The sequence below is a fragment of the Ixodes scapularis genome, unplaced genomic scaffold (assembly GCF_016920785.2).
Source record: "Ixodes scapularis isolate PalLabHiFi unplaced genomic scaffold, ASM1692078v2 PGA_scaffold0__279_contigs__length_252992795, whole genome shotgun sequence".
Classification (NCBI taxonomy): domain Eukaryota; kingdom Metazoa; phylum Arthropoda; class Arachnida; order Ixodida; family Ixodidae; genus Ixodes; species Ixodes scapularis.
The window spans coordinates 93,492,531-93,513,613 of NW_024609835.1; positions in this window are offsets into that span (position 1 = coordinate 93,492,531).

The window sequence follows — 21,083 nt, forward strand, 5'->3', positions numbered from 1 at the left end:
TAGTTATTATTGTACACTCCTGGCATCACTTCGGAGCCGGCCGATGACGCTATTCAAAAAAAAAGTTTTTTTTTTTCTTTTTTTTTTTAATTATTATTAGCCTTGTGCCAGCACCGTGCTGAAGAAACTATTGGAATGGCACTGAAATGATGAGGATTTTATCTGCGTCGAAACGAAAACCACGAATATAAGCTCATTTACGTTTTGAAGGCCCCAATAAATGTAATTTTACTCCACGTCAGGTGTTTTGCGCATTGTTATCAAAAGCGTTCATGCAAAGAAATAGTTCTTGGTGGAGCTTTTCTTGAGCTTGAGATGGTGAAAATAAAGCCTTTCTGGAAAGCAACGCTCTCACACTTGTAAGTTTATAACAATAAGCAATGCCCACTGTCTTAAAGGGAAAGTCAACATTTGTCAAGTGAAGCATACATGCTTCGAAGCCGCTGCTATGAAATTGCTCGTAAAATACTCATTGCCCATTTAATTTCTTTTTGCCAAACATTATTACCGAAGGTTCCGTCCCCAAAATAATGTAAACAAAATGCTTGTGCACTTTACTGTATTTCTGCAAATGAAATAGCGAACTTATAAAGTCTTGGTGCCAATACACATACAGTTCAGATATTTTTACATACCGTCGTTAGTTTTAAAATAATGTAACCGACCCTTCCTCTCTTTTGACTGTTTATGCAGCGACGCGGTAGTGGGCAACATCTGGTGTGTTAGATCTTCTGCGTGGTTAATATGCGCTAAATGTTTATATACCTTTTTTAAGAAAACAAAGTTAGAACCGGTGTAACATATTGAGTATGTACAAAAACACAGCTTGACAGACATGCTTTTATGAACCTTGCTTTCACTGAGGATGTTGTAAAGAATATTAATGGTAGATACATCCTTGTCTTCTCATTCCGCGTTGCTACTTCTCTAAACAGGCTTCTCCGAATATGCTAAAACAAATTGATGAAATGAAATATGTCATCAATTTGTTTTCATTTCTGATTTAAGGCTCATTCACACACTTGCGTTTCACAACGACCGACTGGGCCAAGTCCGGTTTTTAAGCCCTTGGAAAGGCTTACTACCAGCTGCGCAGCAATGCAGCCGGGCGTTCGCCGTCACAAGAGGCTTAAAAACTGCTCATGTCACAGTCGGTCGCAGTCAAGTGCAAGTGTGAGAACGGGAATTTAGTCTATTTGACTCCACGTAAAGACAAATGGAGGCGTTATAAAGCTAAACATAATGCGGGTAAAACAAAGCAGACCGACAAACACAAGAAGGAAGGAACAATGAAGACGGGACAGGCGCTGACTCAAAACTGGAGGTTTTACTACAAAAAACATAAAAAAATAAACACGTAACTCAGAAATTTATACATTCGCCAACCTTTTTGGTTTATCACATAGGGCACCGGTCATCCACGTGCCACGTGCTCCCCCCCCCCCCCCCTTTTTTTTTCTTATTTTTTGTTTTTATTGTCTAAGTCAAAAACAACGTTTCCTTCACAGATAGCGTCACCGACGGCTCGCTGATGCACTGCGCCCCGCTTTCCGCTACGTAAAAAAAAAAGTATCTATCACCTCCCTCGTCACCTTGTCTTTCTGCCTATCTACAAGCGTGGTCTCCTCAAAGGACGGCTTGCACAAACTCTTAGAGTGCACCACCAAATGCCCTCCGACCATCGCTCTCAGTGAATTGTTATGAAGCGCTTACGAGACACGATTGATGCCAGCCACGCCTGTCATGGAATCTGCCAGGAAAGCAACTTCTCAGTGACGCTGCTTTTCATCGTCAGAAACAGCGACGTAATGCGAAAACGTGCCAACATTTGACACTTCCGTTCTGTCGACAAGAGCTGAGAAAGAGGTAGCACTAATGGACCAAAAATTATCCGGTGAACTGTCTGTTTTCTAGGCCAGCGAGTGCTCTAGAAAGCACAGTCTGAAGCCTTTGCTTCCGTTCCGACCAGCTCCACCTGGTGGGAATCACCATCGATTGCGGAGGGGCGTGGCTGGCCTTTGGGTTCGCGCGCAGTTCCCCAGATGGCGATAGCGGTTCCGTTTGGGCCCCATCGTCAGTCCAGACGGGATCAATACGTGTGTGTGAAAAACGTGGCTCTGGAAGTGTTTCACATCTCTTGGAGATGACGAGTTCAGTTTTTCTCCAAATTATATTAATACTTGCAGCTGCGGAGTATTTATTAGTTGTGATTTATCCGTTTTTCTGTTCATTAAGTATGTTCCGTCAACGTTTCCAGCGTGATGAAAAAGGTAGTTATTTTCAGAAGGCGCCAAGGAACAGCACCTTTCATTTTAAATTAACAGAATAAGGATCTTCAAACCAATCTGGCAAGGACTGAATCAATGATTGTGTTAAAGAGACTAAGTGACTCGACACTAGATTATTATCTGTTTTGAATTGAAGCCACTAACTTTTTGACCTGAAAGGTCCCATAAAAGTATCTATCAAATATAATGCAAAATTGCAGCTGATTTTTTTTAATTGGACCTACGTACATATGAACAAGTTTGTCAACATGGAAGGTGGATTTTTTGTGACTTATCCATAGATTTACATTATTATCTAAAAAATGTTGGATCGAGACGTCGTTACTTCTTAGACGCCGCAATATCTCAGACACCCCAATTTCTAAACCTATAATACACTATAGTTATAAACTACAAAAACAATGCCCCCAAGTACCATACATATTTTAGCGAGAATTTTATAAGGACGAATTCGCAAACAGTTACGCATATATTTTTAGGTGTAGCTCAGATATATATAATTCTTTTGAGCTATCCCAATAATTTTTTCTCATTGCTTTAGGTTATTTTAGCCTGGTATTATAGAAATTTGCATTATACTTGGTTTCACACTCAACGTTTTTGCGCGTTTGATATGGCCGACTAAACAAATCACGGACACAAAAAATACAGCACCACGCCAAATTCACTGTACGTGATTAATGTCGCCGGGGATAGCAAATGGGAAAAATTGACGAGCGTCATGACGATACACTTTTTGTCGCTGCTTAATAGACCATTAGCTATATTCCCAAGCGCCCCGGCCCGCACTCAAGAAATCATGGGATCGGTGTTCCTCAGCTCCCTAGTGATGGCTAATTTCGACCAATTCCATGCTTACGCAGTTTTTGAGCGTAATTTGGAGTCATTCTGAACAAGCGCCCGATATACCCCAAAGACCGGTCATATTACTTCTAAAATGTCTCGTCAATGTCAGCATTTTTTTCATATTGTGCATGCAATCCACCTTTTAACCTGGCTGAGCTGCAGAAATCTCGTACAATATTATCATTCATTTCGTCGTTTACCCTGAGACTGGGTTTTTTTTTTTTTTGAAAACCCCCAGTCTCAGGAGCGTGTAAAAAAATATTATAATTCTCGAGATTGTTGTTTAGCAGGGATTGCTTAAAAAGCCATGAATTCACAGCAACAAGAATCAGGATCTAGCTCGGAGTCAGCGGGGCTGGTTATATTATTTCTAGCGTTTCGAACATAATATCAGCGTCTCTGAAGCTGTACGAGAATGAAAATAATCTAAGAGATTTCCGCAGCTCATCAAGGTTGAAGGGTGGACAGCATGCACAGTATGAAAAGCGCTGACATTGAAGAGAAAGTTTAAAAGCGAGATGACAGGTCCTTGGGATATATCAGGTGCTTGTTCAGGGTGACTCCAAATTACGCTCAAAAGCTATATAACCATGGATTTAGTCGAAATTGCCGAACACTCAAACGCTGAAAAAGCACCGTTTCATGATACCTCTAGCGCGGACCGGGGGGCTTGGGGTATATTGCAAATGGCCTATTGGCTCGGTCTAATGGTAGCGCTACTTCTGCAGTCGGACTATCTCTGAAACGGACTGTGGGTTAGGTTCTGTTTTTTTACGTAAAAGCTACCACCTCTCACAAAGCACGGTTGCTAGTTTATAAAATAAAGAAAGAAAGAAAAAATATATACATATTTGTAGGTCAAAAAATTAAATTCGCGAAAACACATTTTTTTTATGCCCATACAAGTTCGTGCCAAGTCGCTGCTCTCTGAAAGCAATTAACGCTATCGTCTGCTACTGAAAGTTACCCGCAAGCTTCCTGATTGGTGCATTAGTTAGATCACGGTGCGTGTTGTAAATACATATAGGTGATACCCGTGTGTCCAATACCGTGCCTAAAAGCTAACCAGAACATCCAAAAGAATATTTCTTGTTTTGTTTTTATAAATAGCTTTCGCATGAAAGAGGGTGAAGGACTTGGACATCTCAAAATGTTTATAATATAATCTAACATCCTTGTGGAGAGGCAGTTCTTTTCTCTCCAATGGTAAGATAGAGCGATTTAAATTAAGCGACCACATCTGTTCGGCACAGCGTATCTTAGATAATATATTTCTCGAATGCAATGACAATACTTACATTTTATTCCTGCCTAAATTTATTTACATTGACTATGTCGTATGTGGGGAGAGCAAAACCAGTAAAATTCAATCAAATCGAACCTCAGGAGCGTGTAAAAAAAGTTTCTTGTGCGGTGTCGGCAGCATTTCAATGTCACACTACATCTAACTATACGGGAAAATATTAATCTCGAGAAGTTCAGAACTTAACTTTAGAGTTGTAAATAATTCAATAGAATAGGAAGATGCGGTAGTTGGTGAGTTCTGCGAAAATAAAAGCACCAGGGGGAACGGGACGAGAAAGTCGAAACAAAAAATGCTCTACTATCAACTGAAGTTTAATGCGCAAATAAAGAGTAATATATATGCCTTCTACTCACATTGATGATGTAATGCACTCAATAATATTTGTGTTAGATTTAATGACGGTACATTTATACATTTTGCTTAACCGGCAAGCCCGATTTAAAAGCATGAAAAATCTCTTTCTTTTTTCTTTTGTGTGTGCTTAGAATATTTGTTTTTTCTGGCACAGGCAGGCAACAAAGTTGGTAGCCGTGCGCCGCCATATTGTCTGATGATGCTTGCTTTGTTGAAGGGTCATGCTCTCTTGGCCTTTCATTCAGGCATTCGCGGGTTTGCCCATAAGAAACCCGCCTACGCGATGTCGGAATCTGATGAGTCGGCAAGGTGGCGCATTCCATGTATTTGTTGACATATGGCTCTCGCTGCATGCATCACTCGCTTAGTTTTTGTTATTGATCCCTGGGCAAAGCGTTTCAATTTTTCGAGGGGCTGAGAACACGACTGGCACATCGAAATGAGTGGTTACTCACTTCAAATTATGGGACAGCTGATGAATATAGTGGATGACACCAACTTCTTGTTTTGTTTGTTTCAACTTTCGGGTAGGAGCAGCTTGATCGGTCCATTTTATCTTCGTCACAAGGCTATTGGGAATATCCATTGAGAGACGATCTGGATAGCCCGCTTTCTTTAACGGTTGATCTGTCCCTTAAAGCTAAGCTCTGCGGCATGAAAAGGAGATTTCTTAAAAGCGGCTATCAACAAGGAAGACACTATTTGTTTTTTTACCAATTTGGAGTCTAGGAACTGGAGTTTTCCGGATGTGATCTCCTGGTACTTGAATAATTCCAAATGTTTGATAAAAACAAATTGTCTACGTGTTTTCGTTCTTTCCAGTCAGAGCCGCGTTTTTTAATTATTATCATTTCAAAAATTAAACATTGCCAAGCTCTTTTTGTGTGTGCGTGTGTGTGTGATTTAAGTCTAAAAGGTGTCTTTACTACGGGATATGCTCTTTTACTTTATTTTTATATCTACCTCGAATCACCATAACCTTTGCTTGTTTTTCCTTAACTAGAATGCAATCTTAATATTTAATCTCAGTGTAAATTATATGAAAAAAAATTAATTTAGTGGTACTGCTGCTTTATATGTTTTAGAAAAGAACGTTCTGCATTAACTTCAGAAAAAAATTATGCTCTTTCTAAAATACAGAAGTAGTGAACGAGAGAAGGATAAAATATTATTTCTGGAATTAATATTGATGTTTTCATCACGCATTATTAAGGGAGAGTTTAGAAACTCCAAGATATAAAAATATTCCTCCATGCTGACACGTATGCATACGAATCCTGGAAAATGGATTGAGGAAAATATTATCAAGGCGGGTTTTCTTGCTTTATTTTAGAGTAATATATAGGCATCTTGGCAGAGGGGGGGGGGGGGGGGGGGTTCGCAACCAATTATATTGGAATAATTTTTCTCTTTTCTTACTCTCAGAATATATTTATAATGTGCTTTTCAGGGCAAGCTTACGTTATAACTCCAAAACAACTTCTCTCAAACTTTGATTTATTATCCTAGGTTCTCTTTCAGATATTTATAGTTGAACAACGTACGGCATACGGGGGCAGATTTCTTAGAGAAATATGTCAGGCAATTTATTTTAGTACAAATCAATCTAAAGTAAGACAAGTAAGAAGGGTGAAAACACGAAATAAAAGCGACTACATCTCTACATAGAACCGTGCCCAACTATGTCCTCCAAAACTATGCAAGGTCTCAGAGGCCAAGTTAGAGGTACGCCTGTAACCTACAAACTGCTACCTTTTATGGCAGCATCTTATAGTAACAACCGAAGTTTGTTCGCAAGATAAAGAATAGTTTGTTGCAGTATAAAAGCTACAAAAAAGTTCTGAAAAAAAAAATGCTTCCATATACAGAACGAATGCTCCGTATTTTCTGATGTCACCGAAAGCAACTAGTGTCCGTCAACGTCCTTTTTACAATAGTTGCACAAGCAGTACCAAGAGCGCGACTATCCCCTAATGCGCCTCAACACATTAGATACTTAGCGAAAAGATTAATTCTGTTTTTTGCGTGTGTTCTTTCTGTCTTCTTTTTTTCAAAACACGTGTTGCGACAGCCTATAGCTGCTTTTAAATAGGTGGGCGGCCTTCATCCACGATGTTCTACTACACATTTAGAAAACGACAATCCCTCCGCTTCATCACTCGAAAAAACGTCAAGAGTTCCATCAACATTATGACGGGCTACGCCGATGCTGTTTTGATTTAGAATAGAGTAATCTGGTTTGCAGAGATCGAAACTGTGTATGCCATTAATGTCGCAAGAAAATAAAATGTACTGAAATACGTCGATTCGTTCGCCATCGTCTTAACTTGACTCGGTGTGCGAACACCACCTCTTCTTCAAAATATTACGACCGCGCCAACCCCTTCCGGGATGTAGAGGTTTTCATCCATACTTCTTTTCACCGTAAGCCAGGCCGCAGTGAACGGTATACGAGCCAACGGTCCGATCAAAAAGTGCGGGAAGTGAAGTCGTCATGGGGAGTGCGTCGTCTTTCCTGCGCGGACATAATGCCAGGCTTAAACAATCACGCTCACCGAAAATGCCATGACCTCGCGCTTTTATATCTTTTGTAGGCATTTTTGAGTTTTCTAGCCTCTTAATACACTTTACCCTATGGTGGAACGTACGGGCTGAAACACGTTAGTAACATAGAAGGTTTGACCGCTGTTAATGTAAGATAACCAGTGGTTTACCGATTAGATATAACAATTGCGGGCATGTCCCCAGAGGGAGGCACATTTTCATTAGTATAGATTTACTTCCAATGAAAATGTGACCTAACTCGCCCTCTTCAGTCAACTGGTAGCCTGCCGCCGGGTTTTCTGTAAAAAAAAAAAAAAAAAATTCTTGAACTTAACCCAGTTATCTATGTTCAGCAAAAAAGTACCAGCTCTGTTGAAAACGTGGCTCTAGGAATGACTGTAAATATAGAAGTCAGTTCGCGTGGATAGCGGAAATTTCTCAATGGGGACTCGCAGGGAACAGAGCACCCGAGTGCTGCGTTCTCATTTATGGGGACAGCTCTCGAGGGAGCGGGATTCCAATTTCCGCCCGAGACCGAAGGAAACGGGCTTTCCACTTTCCAACTCGGGTGCACACGGATCACGTTTCCCGATCCCCCGGGGGATTTAGTCGGATAAGGCGAGACATCTCTGCCTAAGACAGATATGATCCCACTTCCCCCTCGCGCGTTCCAGGCGACATGCTCTTCGCACTAATCTCTTTGTTGCGTGTTTCAACGCGGTGAGTATAGGCCAAACTGGAGGCAGGATAGTAAGGGAATTTCGAGGTTGTTTTATCGTGTGTTTTTTCTCACTGCTGCTCGGGGATTTGGGACTTTTAAACTCAATCCCTCGTCACCGTCAAATTTATTTCACGTCTTTGTTGCAGAAGCGGGTTTTGTGTTGGTGAGAAAGCGAATAAACGAGAGAATATACGTTTTGCAACTTGCAAGGTCGCCATATTTCAGCGCGAAAGATTCTGTTCCGTCTTTGTCAGAGATGATTAAAAGTAAAAGTTTCCACCCACCCCTGTCTTGTATGTGGATATACGGTTCAGATATATATATATGTAACGTACTAACCACACACACACACCCTGATAGGGTCTTATTACATTCACTTTGTAGCCACCGATCTAAAGTCCTTCTTTCATGCCAATATACATTATTTGAGTTTGCTACAAGGAGAGATGGTTCGCAATTTTTAAACAGTTAGCACGAACAGAATATCGCAGCATTATACGCTTTTACTTTAAGAAGGGTTTTAAGAAACGCAAATTTTTGTTCGCTAAGCCAGTGCCACAAAGGATAACATTCCGTTACACTAGTCATTTCGATGGTAGCCTTTCGGTTCTGATGGTGACACTCGAATTACCGGTGATGGCTTGCTTGCTGTGTCACGCGCCGTAGCACGGTAGAATGAAAGTGCATAACAGTCGATGTAAGTGTGTCCCTTTATACGGTGTCGGATAAAAATAGTATGTTTATCGCATACCGACGACATCGCGCCCTTCCCTTTGACATACCGAAGGCTACAATTTCAGCCATGAAGAAAAAAAAAGATCACTTTATATCGATGAAATTGGTAGGTTTTCCTTTATTAAAATGGTGTACCCTGTATTATGGACTACCGCCTATATCAATTACATTTCTAAGATCAAATATTTTGTAAGACGTGGAAATATCTTTTATGTACTTTTAGATGCTCTAGCATGTTATCAAACACTGGTCTGAAGATTCATCATGCGTTGGTTCATTAGCTTAAAGACACCCTTTTTACGCCGTTTAGCCTTGCGCGTGGCCCTATCCTCAGCGCGCTTTCAATTAGGCGATCAAATGAACGGTTAGGGCAACGCCAGAATTTTGATTAACAGTTTTATGGTGCTCTATATTTGCGAACAAAATGTGGCCAGCAGAAAATAAGTGCGCTTGCTTACAGGTTTCAACAAAGTACCGAAATAGTGACATTCGTAATATTGATTCTGTTCAGGATAATGTATCCAGACGGTTTACTTTAAAGTACGTCTTATCTCGAGAATGCAAACCTCATAATAATAACGGAAACCTTTCTTGTGACCTAGCGTGAAGATTCGGGAACACTACGTTATATATATATATATATGTGTCATATATATATATAATAATTGGTGTATCAGTATGGCAGCTAAAATATTCCAAATACTGGTACATTTATTTCAAAACTGTTTGAAAATTACCTCATCGCTTCAGAAAATGGTATCTCAGCTACTTTTCGCAGTTGGCTATTCATTAGATGTGTTTCACCTGGCTTTAAAAATGACGCGTTAAGTGTAGTACATCAACTTCTTCTTAGAAAGACACTGTGGATATGCAAAACTCAAATCATATTACATATTTTACCATTATGAAACATGGTCTTTTCAAAACTACCCGCCGTAACTGGCGTCAGGCACGCAAAACTCGCTTCGTCAACACGGTGGCGCCATCTTTTGAAGGAGTCTCAAAACGGGGTAACAGTTCGATCTACCAAGCCCCTTCTTCCCTCTTACTATTCTTATCGTGCTATGAGGAGACCCAAGCTATCATTATTTTATTTATGTAAAGCGCGATTGGTCTATCATTTCTGATATTGTTTTCTAGGGATATTTTAAAAACTAATTTACTTCTAAAAATTATTGCTTTAACTCAACTGACATAGCTTTACTGGAAAAACCCGGGAGTTTTATCTGACGAGCACTCTCAGATGCTACCATTTTGAATCACAAACCAACCCAAGCGGACAGTAAGGCAAGGTAAAGATATCGCATAGAAGACCACAGCATTCATGACGTCATTTCTGATTACCGCCGACAGACATTATTTTTTACAACAAATATTTCGGTGACTTAGTGCATTTAGCAGCGAGCAGGCGTGTATTATATTCATACTGCCATCAATGTTGCAGAATATATTTCTCGGGCAAGCAAAGGTCTTGTTGACGTCCATATACGAGATACAAAAATACGCACATTGTCCTCACTTGTTAGCATTATTATGCCATTCTTTTCTTAAGTTCACAATTTTTCCACCAAAAAAAGATTTAGAAGTAAATAAAGCTGATAAATTTTATTTTATCTTGCGATAATTGATTTGTAAAAATATTTTTGCGTCTTCAAAGACCTTCGAAATTACCATTTCTCCTTGTCAGCTCATATAAACTGGCTCGCTTTTTTATGTGTGAGCTTCACGTTATTATACGTTTTATAAGTATTCACAAAATATCCTAAATCTAAAAAACGTTCAGCCTTTCCACTCTGGTGAAGAAGGACGAGCAGCGAAGTTGTAGCTTCTGTTCTCGGCGGTGGCTTTCCAGGCGAGTGGTCTGCTCTTCTTTCGCAAGGGAATCTGAAGCGCTCGACACAGTGGAATTTTAGGCGATAGCGGCCTCGCGGTGGTTGCAGAACCATTCGTGCGGCTGCGCACATCGTCGCTTGTTCCGTTCCAGCTATTCGTCCTCCGAAGAAATGTCGCCGACATCTACGAGCGACGGCAGCAACCAGTTGTCTGGTTGCCGTCGCTGGAAAGGTGGCCGCGATCTATGAGTGACGGCGGCAAGCAGAAAACCGGCAAACACAACACCCTGGAGAAGCTTCCACCATCTATGAGCGACGGCGGAAACCACAGTGTTGTGTTGCATTTTTTTGGTACCGGACACAATCCTGGGGAAACTAGCCCTCAACAACTCCACTGTATAAGAAAAAAAAAGAAGAAAAAAACCGGCATTTTAGTTTTTTGCAGTGTTTCCCTTAAACACAGCTTCCCCTCAGGAGGCTTTATCGTGCGGTGCAGCCGAAGTGAGGATAGATGCAGAGCTTGCAGGAGAAAAACGCGAAGGCAGGCTACAAATAAGGGGTAATATATAAGCGCGACGAAGCATTTTATCAATAGTCATGGAATAAGTAATCATATGCCGGAAGGGTCAACGCGCTCGTTATACCCCTACATTTTGTTTTGTTTTGTATAAAATGAAGCCAAAATTTCTCGGAGACTACATAGCTTGCCTATCCAACTTTTCTACCACGGAGGCTCAGAGAAGAAGAAATCTCAGAAACAAAACGAACTTTGCCTGGCGTCTCCATTTGAAGTGAAAGAAAAACCAAATAATAACCTCTAGCCTTTCTCGGCGTTTTTCTGGGCGTTATGAGCCGTGTCAAATGAAGAGATTCTAGGCATAGAGAGTAGAGTAATTAACATGTTTGGTTCTAGAACAGAATTTTTAACTCTAAACTTTAATTTCTAGTTTCTTTCGTTCCGAATAATTAAGTTTCTTGTGTATTTATATCAGATAAAAAGTGTTTGCCTGTCTACATCGGACCAATAACTGTTTTCATTAAAAATACTTTTTTTTTCTACTTTTCGGGCGACATTTTCTTGTATCTTGTTAATATCTTATATCGGCAATCGGTCATAATTTCGTAGACAAAGATGGATCTACGAGATTAAATATTTCGATCAAACTTACGCGTCGAAATTGTGCCTTTTTTCACTCTCAATCTTTGTTTATCTTCTCCGCGTTCGTTCGTAAGTAATTGAGGGACCAGCTTCCCCTACAAGAGATATTAGCGTTGGCCAACGTTTTGAGTGTTTACCATTTCTGCCGCAGGATGCCCCCAACAATGGAATACCCTAAATTTTGAACGGTGCCCCGTCAAATACTTTTCAAGGCTCGTATCCATCATTGTCTCAGATAACGAAAAGTAATGCATGCAGTAGGCTCCAAGCAGAAGTTTGCTGGTTAGTTCGAGGTACATTTATGGAACCTATTGTTTGCTTACATTTTGTTCTTCAACAGAGAAGACATAGTTTTGGCAATCGAAAATTTGCGAAAGTTCGCTATAATAGATGTTTTCAAATTCCAAACAATACGCAATATGTAGAGTTAGATTTTGTTTTCTTAATTCATGCTAACAGAAAAGCAACTTGATGGATAGGCTGCTTTTGTTTGTCAGTTAGCATTGAAGTCCATCATGATAGTCATGATCCTGTTTCATTCTTAAATGAAACAAAGATTTCTAAGTTTCTTGGAGTGAAACACGTCCATTCTGAGCTGTTTTCTTTAGCTCGAGTTTCCTTTTGCTTCCGGTGTAAAGATTTGTTGCCCAGAGAAAAATAGTTTTGCCCAAGATCACGTCTTTTCGCGGATCTGCGGTATTGTTTTCATGATTGGGTGCTTTCGAAGTCTGGATCTTGCTTTCGTTCTCCTTTTTTTATTGTTATAAGAAAGGAGAGACCATCGTAATGCGGGTTGTGTGGTCTTTAGTATTTCTCCCAATCTTTTTGTCGTTTTTTTTTGTTTTCAAGGTACTGTATAGGAATTTATCTTCTACGTGGGCCGATTTCCTCGCTTTAGTTTGTACCTTGGGGAAATCAAGTAAATAATTTATTTGGGGTTATGTTGCACATAGTACGGAGTCTTCATCGGCGGCAAAATTCCATAGTGTTTTTTGTAGTGCACAGGATATGAACATTACCTCGTGTGTACTCTGACAGATATTATAACCACGCAACATTAATTTTTTTTTAATTTGGAAAGGGGGGGGGGGCGGCGGGGGGGGGGGGGCATGCGCTAGTGTTTCTTCAGCAGATGTGAAAAAAGTATGTGCCTGTTGTTTTGTGTTTATAGGATACTCACAGTTACACAACGGACGGCACTTCAAAAATTAGATTTTGCCTTTCTTTGACCTTACTGATACTTCACGAGCTGTTGGAACAGAGTGGTCTTCTAGGAAATCGTCTCTCGATATTGATGCGTAGGAAGAAGTAAAATTAAAGCAATCTTATGTTAAATATGAAATGTATGGACGGCATTAACAGGCCTGCAACGGTATTAAAAAAAGGAGTACAACTAGGTGGACTCAATAGGTTTATGGCAATCAATGTTCATGTATTTTTATAATTGTTTCTCGAGATTTTAATTCAATGCATTATGTTTACGTCATAAACAAATCAATAATTTTAAACGTGTGCTATTTTAACACAATGCGACGGAAGAAACCAGACCAGAGAGAAGGGAAGAAGGTTTGTGTTGGGGGGTCTGTTAAGTTTTATTTCTTTTGCACCCTTCGTCAAGTATTGTACATTCTTGATTTATTTATTGAGCCAAAGTATATATTTTAGTGGAATTTACGTTTAAAGATTTCCTCTAGATTTATAATAAATGCCATCGCTCAATTGGCACGCGTTTATATAAGCTAATTTTTCATTCAAGTATGGCAAGCTGAAGCTCCAATAACCATAAAATATTTAAGGTAGACTAAACGATGACTTTGTCCAACTATAGTCATTGCAAATATTTTACAGAGTGTCTGAAATGAACACTCCTTAGTTTCACTAAATTATAACGTAAATAGCAAACAATTTCTTATAAGATGTTATGTTTTAAGGCACACTTGTGCTGAGTGTTGATCGTTGTTTCTAAACAGCCGATGACGACTGCTTTAAATAGTACCTTAGCTTCACTTTTATTCACGCTCCAGTTTCGTAGCTATCGTGAGGTGGGTTCTAGCCGGGTAAGCAACAAAATGTATGAACGGGATGTATGTTGAAAATGTCTAGCTACTCTTCGTCTACCAAGTGAGCAAACTCCTTCAGAGACAAATACTTACAAGATTGCAGTCGCCACTTCTCTGGCACGGCGATATCTCCCTGCGCAACGTTAGGGGACCACATTCCGCTCAAGAGACCGTAAGAGCAAGGTGGTGATGACTCATAATTAGGGCCTATCTTCCGGGAATTGCTCCTTGCCAAACACCAGCACACGCCGCGTCTCGGCTCGCGCATATGTGTGCGAGCTCCCGCTCGAGAGGGGCAGATTAAGAGCGGCTCCCACCCTCCCTCCGGAAATTAACGTAATCTCACCGATCGCAAGGAGCATCCTCGGAGATCACAACTCAGGGCATGCAAACGCGCGAGGATTGCAGTGCCGCTCACTTTTCTTTCCGGCCACTTTGCACGATGATGACAGGCATTAGCGATGCGAGCGGACTGTAAGCAAGGTGCGACTCTGTTTACCCGTAGTCAAAACGTAGCTCGGGATCATCCATAATGATCAGCGTGAAATTCAACGCCAGCGAGCGTTCGCTCTTCTCTCACCGGTTAATCAGTCTGCCAACCGGGACGCGGAAAACGAGCTGGGTGCTGATTAGCATATTAGGCAGTTCCCGTCGGCAGCATAGAGCTCTCCCGGGATCATCTGGTGACCTGCGTGCTTGTGTGCGCGTGCGGCTCAAATGTCTCTATGATGCCTCCCGGCAATAAAACGTTGTCAGCCAAAAAAAAAGAAGGAAGGTCACGTTACAAGCGAGTTTTCAGGTTTCCGGAATGCCATTCCTTCTCTCTTTTTTTTTCATTCCTTCACCTTTCACCGTTTGACGAACACGACGCTTGGACGAACGTACCAATATTGTGATATTGGATCCGTTAGGTATTGGGGGGGGGGGGGGGGGGGGGGAGGTATAAGCTACTTTCATGTGGAAAAAAAAAAAGATATGGTGAGGGGGCATTGAACTATGATTGCAGAGTATTCTGGAGCATAAGAAGAGGTGGCATGTAAGTTATGTTTGTTACCCGCAGCTGTATAATGTTTATTGTAACTTTTCAGTTAGACATATATTTTAAGCAGCCGCTTGCCTAAAATATATTATGTATGACACAAAAATGGCTCTCGTAAAAAGTACTTGGAAAATTAGCCTGGGCACTGACGAAAGACTCTTGTGAATATATTATTTTATTAAGTACAAGACCAGTTTCTCCCAGGGGCACTTACCGAGGGAGTGGTTACAGGGTGTTAGCGTTTTCATGTAGCTGTACTTTTTATGTATATTAACAAACTAATTTTTTCACACAGTGTTTGGCAATGATGAAATTGCAAAACGATGCTCCTTCAGTGGAACCATCGAGGAACGTGATTACATTCGGAACAAATCTGAGTTAAAAAACTTTCTAGCACATATATTTTTACAGCACCAAGGAATTATGACCTTATATCGCTTATAATGCGCGTCGACAGGTATGTAACGTATGTAACGGAATGTGCAATTGGGCTTGTTGGCACATGATTACTATGTAAAATCGCCCCCTCCCCTCCAAAAAAAAAAAAAAAAAAAGACCAGGAGTAGAAGTGAACACAAACAGGGCTCCGTCTCTTACTCTTTGACTTTTTTTTCTTATTCCTTTTTTTTTTTGTTTTTACGCAGTGATAGGTATATACTTTGTAAAAAAACGTTTCCCTGTCTAATCATGAGTTTGTCCAAATGTACGGCAAATATTATTTCCGCTGTCTTCGCTCGTCCTATTTATATTTTTCAAGTAATACCTTAATATTTATCAACATAATTATCTCTTTTGATATAAAATTGCAAGATTTACTCTTATAATTCTTTGTGTTCTGATGTTGCTTACTCTCGTTTTCTTTCTAGTATGGTTATGTTATTTTTCCTGATTATAGAAACAGTTGTTTTACTTCGTAAATACAATGTTCGCCTTATTATTCAGATATACTCCGACATACTCGAAATATATGTTTTGCAGTAAAGGATACTAACCTGTCTATGGTATAAGCGTTTTAAAAGTGATTTGTCTTGGCTAGAGGGTCGCTACTTTGGCAACTTGCAGAGCGAAAGATATGACAAGGTAAAATCACTGAAATTGGTTAAGTCAACCATTTGTTCATCAATAATTGGTGCATGATTTCGATATGCCGTTGTCTACCGTTTCAGATTTGTCGAGCGAACTAGCAGCCATGCAACTTCTCCTGATTGCATTCCAGGGAAAATAAATGACGGTAAAGCTAATCAGAAGATTAAATATGTGTCATCTTGTTAATGTCCTCGCTCTCTTAGGCTGCAGTTAAAATCTGAAAAAAAGCTTATTGACACATTGAATATGATAGCACTATAATTAAGCGAAGGTTTATTTTCTCGCAGCAGCGTGTTTTGCAAAATAAAATATATCGTGATTGTTGGCAGTGCATTCAAATAAATAAGTTGTGTAAGTTAGTTCCCGAGGTGAACCGTGTCGCGTTTTGCGTGAATGAGTGCCCTTGCTCTGTTCCGATGTTCATCGTCAACAACACCTGTCAAAGTATTTTTATGAAATTTTCTTTCTTTAAAATAAAAGAGAAGGGCGCCCTTTATTTTTCTCTAAAATAAACCAATTTCGAATCCCTGATTAATATTTATATTAAGCAAAAATATAAAAGCTTTTACCATACGCAGTCATGTCGTCGTCGTCGAAGTACCGCGAAAAAAAAACATCCATAAGTAGTCCGTAATTCCAGAAGATGCAAGGACGGGCAGTATCCCGATACAAATGAATCGCACTAGTATTTCGAAAATGCACTTTTCATTTATATTTCTGTATCGCTATACCATTTTTCAATCGTACTTTGTATTCCTGCATTGAAATACATTTTGTGGGGTATTCCTGATATCGCGATGTTTTAAGGGCCGATTAATTTCAATACAATCTTCCAGGAATCGTCTTACAAACAAAGGTTCAAGTTGACACTCACAATAGTGGGTGAACAGAACCACTTCTACAAGGTGTAAGAACATCGAATGTAGTATTTCTTAGAATATATTTTCAGTATTTGTATTTCTGTCACAGCAAACTGTATTTCCTTAATTGTATTTCAAAATACCTTTCTATATTCAAATGTATTTCTGACACATATCGCAATACCTTTTTAGAAATGTATTTCAGCCTCAGTATTTCTGCAGTCCTTGACGTCTATTCAGCGTTTGTATTTCCAAATACCTTTTAGAGTCTATCTGGTCATCCCAGCCGCAGAGAAACTTTTCCGCGTATTTTATATTAATTTATTTTGAATATTAACTACTTAACTCAGGTGTTGAATGACGATCTTGTTTTCCCTGTTTATGGCGGAATCTTTCGAAATATTTAATGTAACACGTTGCTTATTTTCGTTTTAATTTTGCAATATGTTTCAAATTAAACGGTTTCTTTTCTGAACCAGGCGTGCTTAACTTTGGCAAACAGCGCTACAGCGTCTCTTCTCACTTTTTTTGTCAGTACAATATAGTTTTTATAGAAACCCATTCTCATTTTTATTATAAAAAAAACATTACTATTGGCCTTGTGTAATTGTTTATATAACGAGCAATATGTTTTCTCCGAAAACTTTAAAAAACAGAATTTCCCTTTGGTTTAGCTCCTTTGTTGGCATAAAAGCCAAAACGGCGCACTGAAAGGGATTCCGCTATTCTGGTTTGCGTAAGTTCTAAAAAATATTTTCTCCAGCGGTCACTACAAAAAGTTTAAACTTACTTTTTTGCAGTGTAGGCAAAATACACACCGCCCGCTCCACAAAATTTAATTTTCTTTGCTCTCGGTCCTTATGATGAGCTTTCTGGTCGTGTAAAAAAACGCATAAAAGGGAATGTGTGTAACGTCCGTAGAAGGAAATTTAATTATGCGCGAAGCAGCCAAGAAAAAAAAATCGATGCTATTTTTAGGCCCACGTTTTACGAAATATATATAGTTAGATGATATCGTTGTTTAGGAGACGATTATAAACTAATCATATAAAACTTGTGCAAATATTTACATTGAAGTTTGTTAAAATTCTGGACTTAGCATTATCATTTTCTATCTAATTTTATTTCCCATCTACTAAGGAAACTTTGTGATGAAGTCACGTTTTATCAAGTTTACTAAACGCCATCTACACTCTCGCCTAGTCTTTTTTTTCTTCTTCTGGTGTATCCTAATAGAAAATTGTGTTACGATTTCACAATCTCTAATCTGAATTGCGAGAAACATAGTGTTAAAACTTAGCTTGCATAACATGATTATGTGTCCCTAACATTATTTTAAAGTTTATAGGCAAACCACGTCGTGTAGGCAATATACCCACCAAGACGCTTTAGTTCTGCAAAGGAAATCACAATTTTCTTCCTAAACTGCTCGCGGGTCTCGTGGTCCCTTTTTTAGCTGGCTCTAAAAAGCCGCAATTCTATTATCCTGTTTATACGCCTTTGACAATTTACTGGGTTCCCATGTCATATCTCCATGTGTGAATGTACCATCGCGGTCGGTACAAGCCTGGCAGGCTCGCAGAACACTTGAATGTCCCTAGGTGTATATTTTTATGAGTGAACTTGCCGAACCACCTCATGGAACGTCAAGTTGAGTGTCAGTGTCTAAAAAGCCGGTGCAACAGGTTTTGTTAATTTCGTTAATGCTTAAAATTGATACAAAAATCGCATTACTTTATTTTAACCCGGTAGCGATTAGGAGCTCGTGTCGCAGTAAATCCGGCTTCGGCGTCGATGGCTTTTAGAAGGTTGTGTCGCAGTGAATCCCATAATGCAACGCGAACAGCCACGTGTGACGTCACGCCTGTGACGTCACACGTCGCTGGGACGTCAGTACCGCATAACCCCGCTAATGTTGGCGAGAAACATTTCCGCTAAATTTAGCAGAAAAGTTTCCCGCCATATTTATCGAAACAATTTCCCGCCACATTTATCGAAAACATTTCCCGTCAAATTTAGAGGAAAATTTTCCGTTAAATGTAGTGAAACCTTTTTCCGCCAAATTTAGCGGAAAATTATCAGCAAAATATAGCGGGTCAATAGGGTCATGACGTCACAGACACGTGCGACATACGCGTCGCAGGACATGACGTCACACGTGACGTCATGGGACGTCACGTGACGCTTGACGATACCGCCTAGACCACGCACACACGCTTGCACGGCTTGGGAATGAGCCAGGGTTTATAGGAAAGGGCTTTGCGAACGGGGTCCGATAACGCTACCGCGTTCCACTCTTAAAGGCGAAGCTTAAGGGGGCTCTGAAGCCCTATTTAAGTGTGGTTGCCACGATGAGGTTGCCACGAAGACGCGCATCCGCAAAGTGGAGCAGTCTATGCGGAGATGCGAGAACATGCTTGCTGAGAACTTATGGGGATGCTGTTTTTTTAGAATATCGCAAATAAATACTGTGTTTACTGTTACTTCTTAGTAAGAGATACATACCTTGGACTGTTGAGCAACAATACTGGAGAAAAATATTGATGAGAACGCAGCACCATATTTGTTACATCGTTTAGGGACGAGTTATCACTGACCAACGACTTGTTACAAAAGATCAGCATAAAAGAGGTATTGGTAGCCATTTCGTGCAACAATTGGGTTAGAGTGTAGTCGCGTTTATGTTGTGCGTGTATGGGTCTTGTGGGTTTATATTCTTTGTCTGCTTTAAATGTATAATACGTGTACAAATGTGAAAGAAATGCTGTGCCATTGTGGATGTAAGCAGCGTGGAAACAAAACCTTCCCCAGTGACAATAACGTTTTGCCAATTTCGAATTGGTAGTTCACTAGCGCCACCTTGGCATTGTGAGAGCTGGTGTCCGCCACTTTCTAAAGGTAGGAACATATACTAGGTTGGTTAGTAGCCGTTACTAGTTTCTTGACTTAGTAACCGTCACAAGCTTGACAGTTACTGCCTACGGTTACTAGGTACCTAGGAACATATGTGACAAGCGGTTACTAGCTTCTACCTAGTAAATACTACTAGCTTTTTTTAAGACTGTATAGATGACAAATCCAATGGCTCGTGCTGAGGTCCAGAATATTATGAGGGTGCGGCGATTTCCCTAATTTCTGCGATTTAGTCGGAGCCACTAACCGAATGCTCGTCATATGATTGATTCTCACAAGCGCGAATTGAGTTCTCAGACAGCTCTCGTGTCCAATCTACGAGCCCCATTTGACAGGCATGACAAAAGTCACTAGATCCTGGTGGAAGTGTCGCCAAGCTGCCTGTATGATCAAAAGTTTGCTTTATGAAAGGAGTAGTTTCTCCTTGAGCTCTCAATTTTTGGTAAGCCGATGCAATTCCCGGTGTCAGGTTGCTTTATAAAGACATTTTTTTGAAAACCAAGATTTGTTTATCCAAACACCGAAGAAAGAAGCCAACATCTTCTCACCGCCACCCGCTGGTGCTTGGTGGAACTAAAAAATAATTTACCTGGCTTGATATACGCAAGAGTAGTACTGCTGTAAGATATCTGTGTACCTAACATGTTTGAAAATTGGATTGCATGCACACTTCCAAAGACACTTATAGTGTTGAAGAACGCTTTCAGTACGATGATGCCTCATAGCGATCTTGGCGCAACTGGTTCAAAACGGCCTTCTCAAAGCTTCGAAGATTTTTATGGACCGAAATGGCAACTGCCGTGGCAAAGGAAGCAGATCGGCCATACACCGGGCGAAGTTTGGTCTTCTTGATGTTAGCATTTGTTTGTGTTCGGCAAGCAGACGGAGCAAAAAATTGCGCTACATTCCCAGGATCCAGTGGCTTTAGTCGTGACCTCATTACTACGTCAGCCGTGCGATCCCTCTTCTGAGCTCTGAAAAGAAAAGGCTGAAATGAACAGTCCGGTTTTTACATAATATTACAATGCAACGAACAAGCTGTTTAGTAGAGTCGCGCGCGAGTATACTCGTGTCCCACAGGGGCCAGTAGGCTTGTAACACGATAAACCTTCCTACTTAATATCGTTGCACAGCGCCATTGAAAATGCATGGTAACGTTTATTGTGGTAGATGTTGAAACGTGGCGGGTACTTCGCGGTGGGTTTATTACTAGCACTACCTCAAAATGGCCGTAACATATCTTGAATTTGACGTACTGCTATTTTGTGTAAAGTTTTAAAATTTATATTTTGTCCTCATATTTGCCTAAATTGTTTCAATTCTCTATGTCACATAATTTT